This window comes from Tupaia chinensis, unplaced genomic scaffold (assembly GCF_000334495.1).
Source record: "Tupaia chinensis unplaced genomic scaffold, TupChi_1.0 Scaffold146140_1, whole genome shotgun sequence".
Lineage (NCBI taxonomy): Eukaryota > Metazoa > Chordata > Mammalia > Scandentia > Tupaiidae > Tupaia > Tupaia belangeri.
The window spans coordinates 487995-494634 of record NW_006205995.1 but is presented as its reverse complement, the minus strand read 5'-3'; the positions used below and the strand labels follow the sequence as shown (position 1 = coordinate 494634).

Here is a 6640-nt window from a genome sequence, read left to right as displayed (position 1 = left end):
CTCCCCCCCACCCGCCGATGCCCGCCTCCTGCCGCAGGGCTTGCCTGGTCCCGCTTCCGCAGCCTGGCCGAGTCCCAATCGCGTCCTCACCCGCGACCCTGCAGCCGCGCGGGCCCGCCTCTGGGCTCCCTGCTGCGGCCCTCTGCTAAGCTGACCCAGCTCTGCGGCTCCGTCTACACCCCGTGCGTCCGCCGTCACACTCTGTATAGTTCCTCAATACACGTCGTATCGTTAGACATGATGGTTGTGAATACATTCATTACTTTATGTTACCTGCCTGCTAGATAACCCACGCCATGAAGGGGTTAAAAGTCACCCAAACGCCTTATGACATTTAAAGGGTTAACTCGACGTCTCAGTGTCTCCTTAGCATTGGGTTGAGTCAATGTGCTTCACTGATGTCTGCCTGCCTGCCAGCCTGCCTGCCAGTCTTTCTTCTTTTCGTTCTGCCTGCTTGCTGGCTCGCTCGCTCGCTCTCTCTCACTTTGAGGCAGTGACAGGGAAAATGAGAAATCACCCTTCAGGGCAGATGGCCAAGCCTCAATCTCTTCTCCTCCATTCTCCTCTTAGGATCTTGGGTACGCACACTGCCAGGAGTGACTTTCAAGTCACTGGGTGTGGGACTCGAACAAGTAGGCCATGTGGGAGTCCAGGAGGTAACTGCCAGCCATTTGCTGGCCCTTCACTGATGTCTTAATGAAGAAGGCTCATCAAAACTCCCAGGCGCTGGACCAGCAGTTAGCGTAATGACTATGTCGCTGGTCTCTCAGGTAGTCGACTGAGGTTCACCTCCCGGACCCGGTGGCTTAAAACTCACACCGGGCGCGTGTGTGCGTGCCCAAGATTTTGAGAGGACAACGGAGGAGAAGGGATTGTAGTGTGGCCATCCCCATGAGGGGTGATTTCTCTCACACACCCTATAGCAAAAACCTCTAAAAGAAAAAAACAAATAAAAAAAAACCTCCCAGACCTTGGGGCCAGCGGGATGATGGTTCAGGCGTTGGGATTCCCACATGGTGAGCCATAGTTTGAGTCCTGGACCTGGTGGCTTGAAAATCACGCTGGATGTGTGTGCCTATGTGTCCAAAATCCTGAGAGGAGAAGGGAGAAGGCATTGCAGTGTGGCCATACCCCTTAGGGGGTGATTTCTTACCTTCCCTCTCTCTATGTCTCTCTGTCTCTCTCAGGCAAGTGCACAACCCCTTTGGGGGGCCAGGGGGACCTCCCAGGTGCTTCACACATTCTTTCTCCTGCCTTTTTCTTCCTAGGCTAACTAGCTCCTCCTTGATTTCCCAAAAGATACCTGACTATTTTTTTTTTTTAAGTTTCTACCTTCAAGGATAGAGATTGAGTGCAGTCTCTTGCTGACATTGGAACATCAACAAACTTCCAAATATATGGTCGGTCAAAGTTGTTAGATACGACAACCAGAGATATCGATGCAATTGTCCAGCAATTGAAAGATCAACAGGCATCCTGACCAAGGATCACCTTAATTACCAAACCATGGCATGTTTCCTTAAGTCTCAATAGAAGTTCCTTGCCCCACCCTTCAGGACTTCCTAACTTTCTGCATTCAGCCCTTTCTCTCTCTTAGAAAATGAACAAATTCTTTTCTTTCTACTTTTTCTCTGAGTTTGTGAATTCTTTCACAGCCTGTGACAGAGGCCACCCTAACATATTGCAAAGATCACCCTAACACATTGGGCAAAGATTTTGTCTGTACTTAGAGTTTACCCAGTCATTCCATAAATGTTTAAGGAAGGAATTCAACATCTATTCATTTGTCTACTCCTGGGGTTCCATTCTCATGACTTTATCCAAACTACTGACACCAAGCCCCTAAACGACTCTTAATTGTCATATTTCGAAGTATATGTAACTCTACTTGACATTTGAATAGCTACTGGCAATACAAGGTAGTTCCAATGAAGTGTCCCTCAGAAACTTGTAAATAAGACTGCTCTCTAAGAGTAAAACTGGTAAAAAAACGTACGGATAACACAATTCTTTTTTTTTTTTTCTTTTTTTGGAAGAGGTTTTCGCTATAGGGTGCGTGTGCTCGCCAGACAGAGAGAGACAGAGAGACAGAAAGAGAGAAATCACCCCCAAGGGGGATGGTCACGCCGCAATCCCTTCTCCTCCATTCTCCTCTCGGGATCTTGGGCACGCACGCACATGCGCCCGGCGTGAGTTTTAAGCCACCGAGTCCCAGATGCGAACCGTGTTCGACTATGTGGGAGTCCGGTGACATAGCCATTACGCTGATGGTCCCCAGATAACACAATTCTGAGGATACATGAGCAATCAAAAGACTCTAAGTGGCTGGATAAGGTTATTTGGAAACCATCAAAATTCAATCAGGAGGGCCAACCGGTGGAATAGTGGTTGAGGTACTGGTCTCCCACATGGTCGACCACAGTTAGAGTCCTGGGCACAGTGGCTTGAAACTCAAGCTGGGTGCATGTGCATGGGTGCTCAAAATCCCAAGAGAATGAAGGAGAGGTGTAGTCATCCCCCCTGGAGGATGATTTCTCACTTTCGCTATGTCTCTCTGCCAATCACACAGGCCGTACAGCAAACAACAACAATAACAACTCAACCAGGGTGTAGAATCTCAAGTGGAATTATACTGGGATTGCAACTTGGAAAACAGAAGTTACATTTCATTCCTTTCAGAAAAACGGAGGAAGGGAGTTCTAAGCCAAGGAAGTATTCCTTTAAAAAAGAGTTCAAGAGGCCAACACTGATGAAGATGAGAATGTCTCGAGCTGGGCCAGTTAAGAAACTTCATTAAGATCGAGTACCTGTTTGTTTTCATTTGATACAAAATAACCTCCCGAAAATTGGCCTTTCCTTTAAGGCAGAGCTACAGGGACAAAGGAGAATGCACTAATAAGAGTAAGTAGCATCTAACAGTTGCATTTGTATTAATAATGTTTTTTTTTCCTGTATATATTCTATATTAAAGTATTTGTGAAATTGGGTTAAAATCTGATAGACATACGCATACAAAGAAAATATGTGTGACTGTAGATAAAAAGAATTTGTTCCCTAAAGATAGTGAATGAGGGAACCAGCAGTTAGCGTAATGGCTATGTCGCTGGACTCCCACGTAGTCGACCGCGGTTCGCGTCCCGGACCCGGTGGCTTGAAACTCATGCCAGGCACATGTGCGTGCGTGCCCAAGATCCCGAGAGGAGAATGGAGGAGACGGGATTGCGGCGTGACCATCCCCTCTGGGGGGTGATTTCTTGCTTTCTGTCTCTATGTCTCTCTCTGTCTGTCTGGCAAGCGCACGCGCCTTAGCGAAAAAACCTCTCAAAAAAAAAAAAAAAAAGATAGTGAATGATATTTGGGACCAGCAGATGACATAATGGTTACGTTCCCTGGACTCCCAGTGGTCAACCACAGTTCAAGTCCCAGACCCAGTGACTTAAAATTCACACCAGGTGCGTGTGTGTGTGTGTGTGTGTGTGTGTATCCAAGCTCTCAAAAGAATAGAAGAGAAGGGACTGCAGCATGGCCATCCCCCCCGGGGGTGATTTCTCACTGTCTCTCTTTCTGACTCTCTGGCAAGCACACACACCCTATAGCAAAAATCTTTAAAAAAAAAAATGATAGTGATATTTGCATGAGAGTAATTTCGGGGGGGGGGGCAAACTGGTTAACTGGAGGATTTGCCAAGGACAATGCCAAACTGGGAGGAACTGCCAGGGTAGCCATCCCTTCCCACATAACACCATTCTGCATCATCATGAACCAGGTACCTTAATGTTTTAAAACTGCACATTAATTCCCAACACCTCGTTTCTCAAAACTCCTTTCTCTTGCCCTCTATGATACTATTCTCATTTTAGGTCAGCCAGGCTGGGATCCCCACCATACCACGGGGGTCCAGCACTGTGGATTGTACCATCTAGGCTGGGCTGCCCTTCCTCCTTAATCTTCTTTGATGAGTCTTTACCTGCCTCATGATATGGGTTCTAACAATTCCATCCTGGGAATCCCTGTTCTTCTAGTTTTAAACACTCTCCAGGAAATTACTTCCACCCTCATGGCTTCAACTGCCATTGACTCCTAAACAAGGTAGGTTTAAACCGTGAGGGTCCATTTATATTGCAAAATACAGCATTGTACCATAAATGTACTTTTTATTTTTTCAATAATATTTTCCTTTCTCAGGGCCGGCAGGTGACACGATGGTTAAGGGCACTGGACTCCCACATGGCTGACCATGGTTTGAGACCCGGACCTGGTGGCTTGCTTTCTCACTTTCCCTCTCTCTCTCTTGCTCTGTCCCTCTCTAGTCAAACTGAAATGAAATTAAATAAAAAATAATTCTTTTAAAAATGATTCTCCAGGACCAGCAGTTAGTGTAATGGCTATGTTGCTGGACTCCCATGTAGTCGACCGCGGTTCGCATACCGGACCCGGTGGCTTAAGCTCATGCTGGGCGCGTGTGCGTGCGTGCCCAAGATCCCGAGAGGAGAATGGAGGAGAAGGGATTGCGGTGTGGCCATCCCCCCGGGGGGTGATTTCTCGCTTTCTATCTCTCTGTCTCTCTCTGTCTGTCTGGCGAGCGCACGCGCCCTATAGCAAAAACCTCTCAAAAAAAAATTCTCCTTTCTCTAGCTTAGTTTATCATAAAAATATATAATATATTTTATGTATATTTTATGGTATGTAATACATTAACATACAAAATATGTTAATTGACTGTTACCACTAAGTCTTCAGGTCAATAGTAGACTATTAGTAGTTAAGTTTTGGGGAAGTCAAAAGTACACTTGGAGGGCAAGATGGTGGTGTGGTGAAGAGGACTAGATCCCACAGAGCTGATGCCTAGACCTGGTGACTTGAAAAACATGTCAGGCACCTGCGTGCCAAAAATCCCAAAAGAAAAAAGTGGAAGGGAAGGGATTGCAGTGTGACCCTCCCTCATGGGGGAATGCTTTCTCACTTTCCCATTTTTTTTTTCCTTCCTCTCACTGTTGAGTGCATGCACCTTCTGGCAACATTTTTTTTTTTTTAAGTTATACTTAGAATTTTGAGTGTGTAGAGCAGTGGTCTCCAACTTTCCTCAGCACCATGAGAGCAGTCTTGTGGAAGGCAATCCCTCCAACGACTGGGAAAGGGGTGGTCCTGGGATGACCCAAGTGTACTACATCCATTGTGCACCCCATTTCCATCACGACCACATTGTGATATACAATGAAACAATCAAACAATAAAGTTTACATTCCCATGAGAATCCAGTACTGACACTGACCTGAGCCCAGGCGGCAATGCCAGTGATGGGGAGTGGCTGCAAACACAGATGAAGCCTCCCTTGCTCACTCACCTGCTGCCCAATCCCTGCTGTGTGGCTCTGTGGACCAGCACCCATCTGCAGTCCGGCCCCAACAGCCATGGAACGGCTGTTCCACCATTGTTCCACAACCCTCTAGTCCACAAGCAGGGGATTGGGGACCCTCAGGTGTAGAGGGCTGCCCCACCAACCTCTGCCCTGCCATTGTTCAAGAGTCAGCTGTATTCCAGGTTAGTACTGTCCAGTAGACTTTCTGTAATTATGGAGCTAATCTGCACTAGTAACTACTAGTTACATATGGCTATTGAGCATTTTGAATATGACTAGTGAAACTAAGGTGTCGAATTTTCCATTTTAATTAACTCAATTAGCTGCAAGGATTAGAATCACTGAGAAACCCACTTGACAGAGATTCTCATTGCCTCTGGGGCAAAGCCTAAAAAATCATGTGTAACCAAAGCTCCCCCTGGTGATTCTGATGCATACACGGGCAAATTATTTTGTCGGCTTGAAATTTGTTAGGTATGTAAGAGCTTTAAAAAGATTGGGAGTCCTTCTGAGGCTTAGTTGCCCCAGTTCAGAAGTTTATAAATAAAGGAGGTGAGATAATGTCCTGCCGCATTCGTTTCTCAAAAACCTGAGAGAGGAAGCCTATCTGAATCACCAGGTGTAGTAAACACCAAGAACTGAACACATTCGTTTTTGATTGCCACAGGGTGCCTATGCCTGCAGAGAGAGAAAGAATTGTGTCTAAGGAAGCTCTCTCCAGTGGGGCGTGGTCGCGCTGCAATCCCTTCTCTTCCGCTTCTCCCGTCAGGGTACTGGGCACACATTCACATGCCCCCAAAGTGTTTTCAAGCTTTCGGGCTGGAACTTCAGCCCTGGTTGGCCATGTGAGATCTGCTTTCGTAACCACGAGGATGCTGGGCTAATCCTTAAATATATTTCTAATGAAAGGAAGAGATAGGAAGAAACTAGAAAATCAACTCAGGAAACAAAGTTAGATATCCAATATCAAAAATCTTGGGAACCAGCAGTTAGCGTAATGGCTATGTCGCTGGACTCCCACGTAGTCGACCGCGGTTTGTGTCCCGGACCCAGTGGCTTAAAACTCACGCCGGGCGCTTGTGCGTGCGTGCCCAAGATCCCGAGAGGAGAATGGAGGAGAAGGGATTGCAGCGTGACCATCCGCCCTGGGGGGTGATTTCTCGCTTTCTGTCTCTATGTCTCTCTCTGTCTGTCTGGCGAGCGCACGCGCCCTACAGTGAAAATCTCTCAAAAAAAAAAAAAATCTTTGGATAGGGACCAGCAGTTAGTGTAATGGCTACG

General features: G+C 46.8%; 1 long non-coding RNA gene across 2 annotated transcripts in view; it reads left to right on the top strand.

Moving 5' to 3' along the window:
* The first annotated feature begins 6 nt into the window (after positions 1–6).
* LOC102495312 (uncharacterized) overlaps positions 7–6640 on the top strand; it is an 11999-nt gene continuing 5365 nt past the window's right edge. For both annotated transcript variants that reach the window (XR_001369759.1, XR_337446.1), the window contains exons 1-2: positions 7–182; positions 2570–2901. This is a non-coding gene — a long non-coding RNA (uncharacterized LOC102495312). The remainder of the gene's footprint in view (positions 183–2569; positions 2902–6640) is intronic.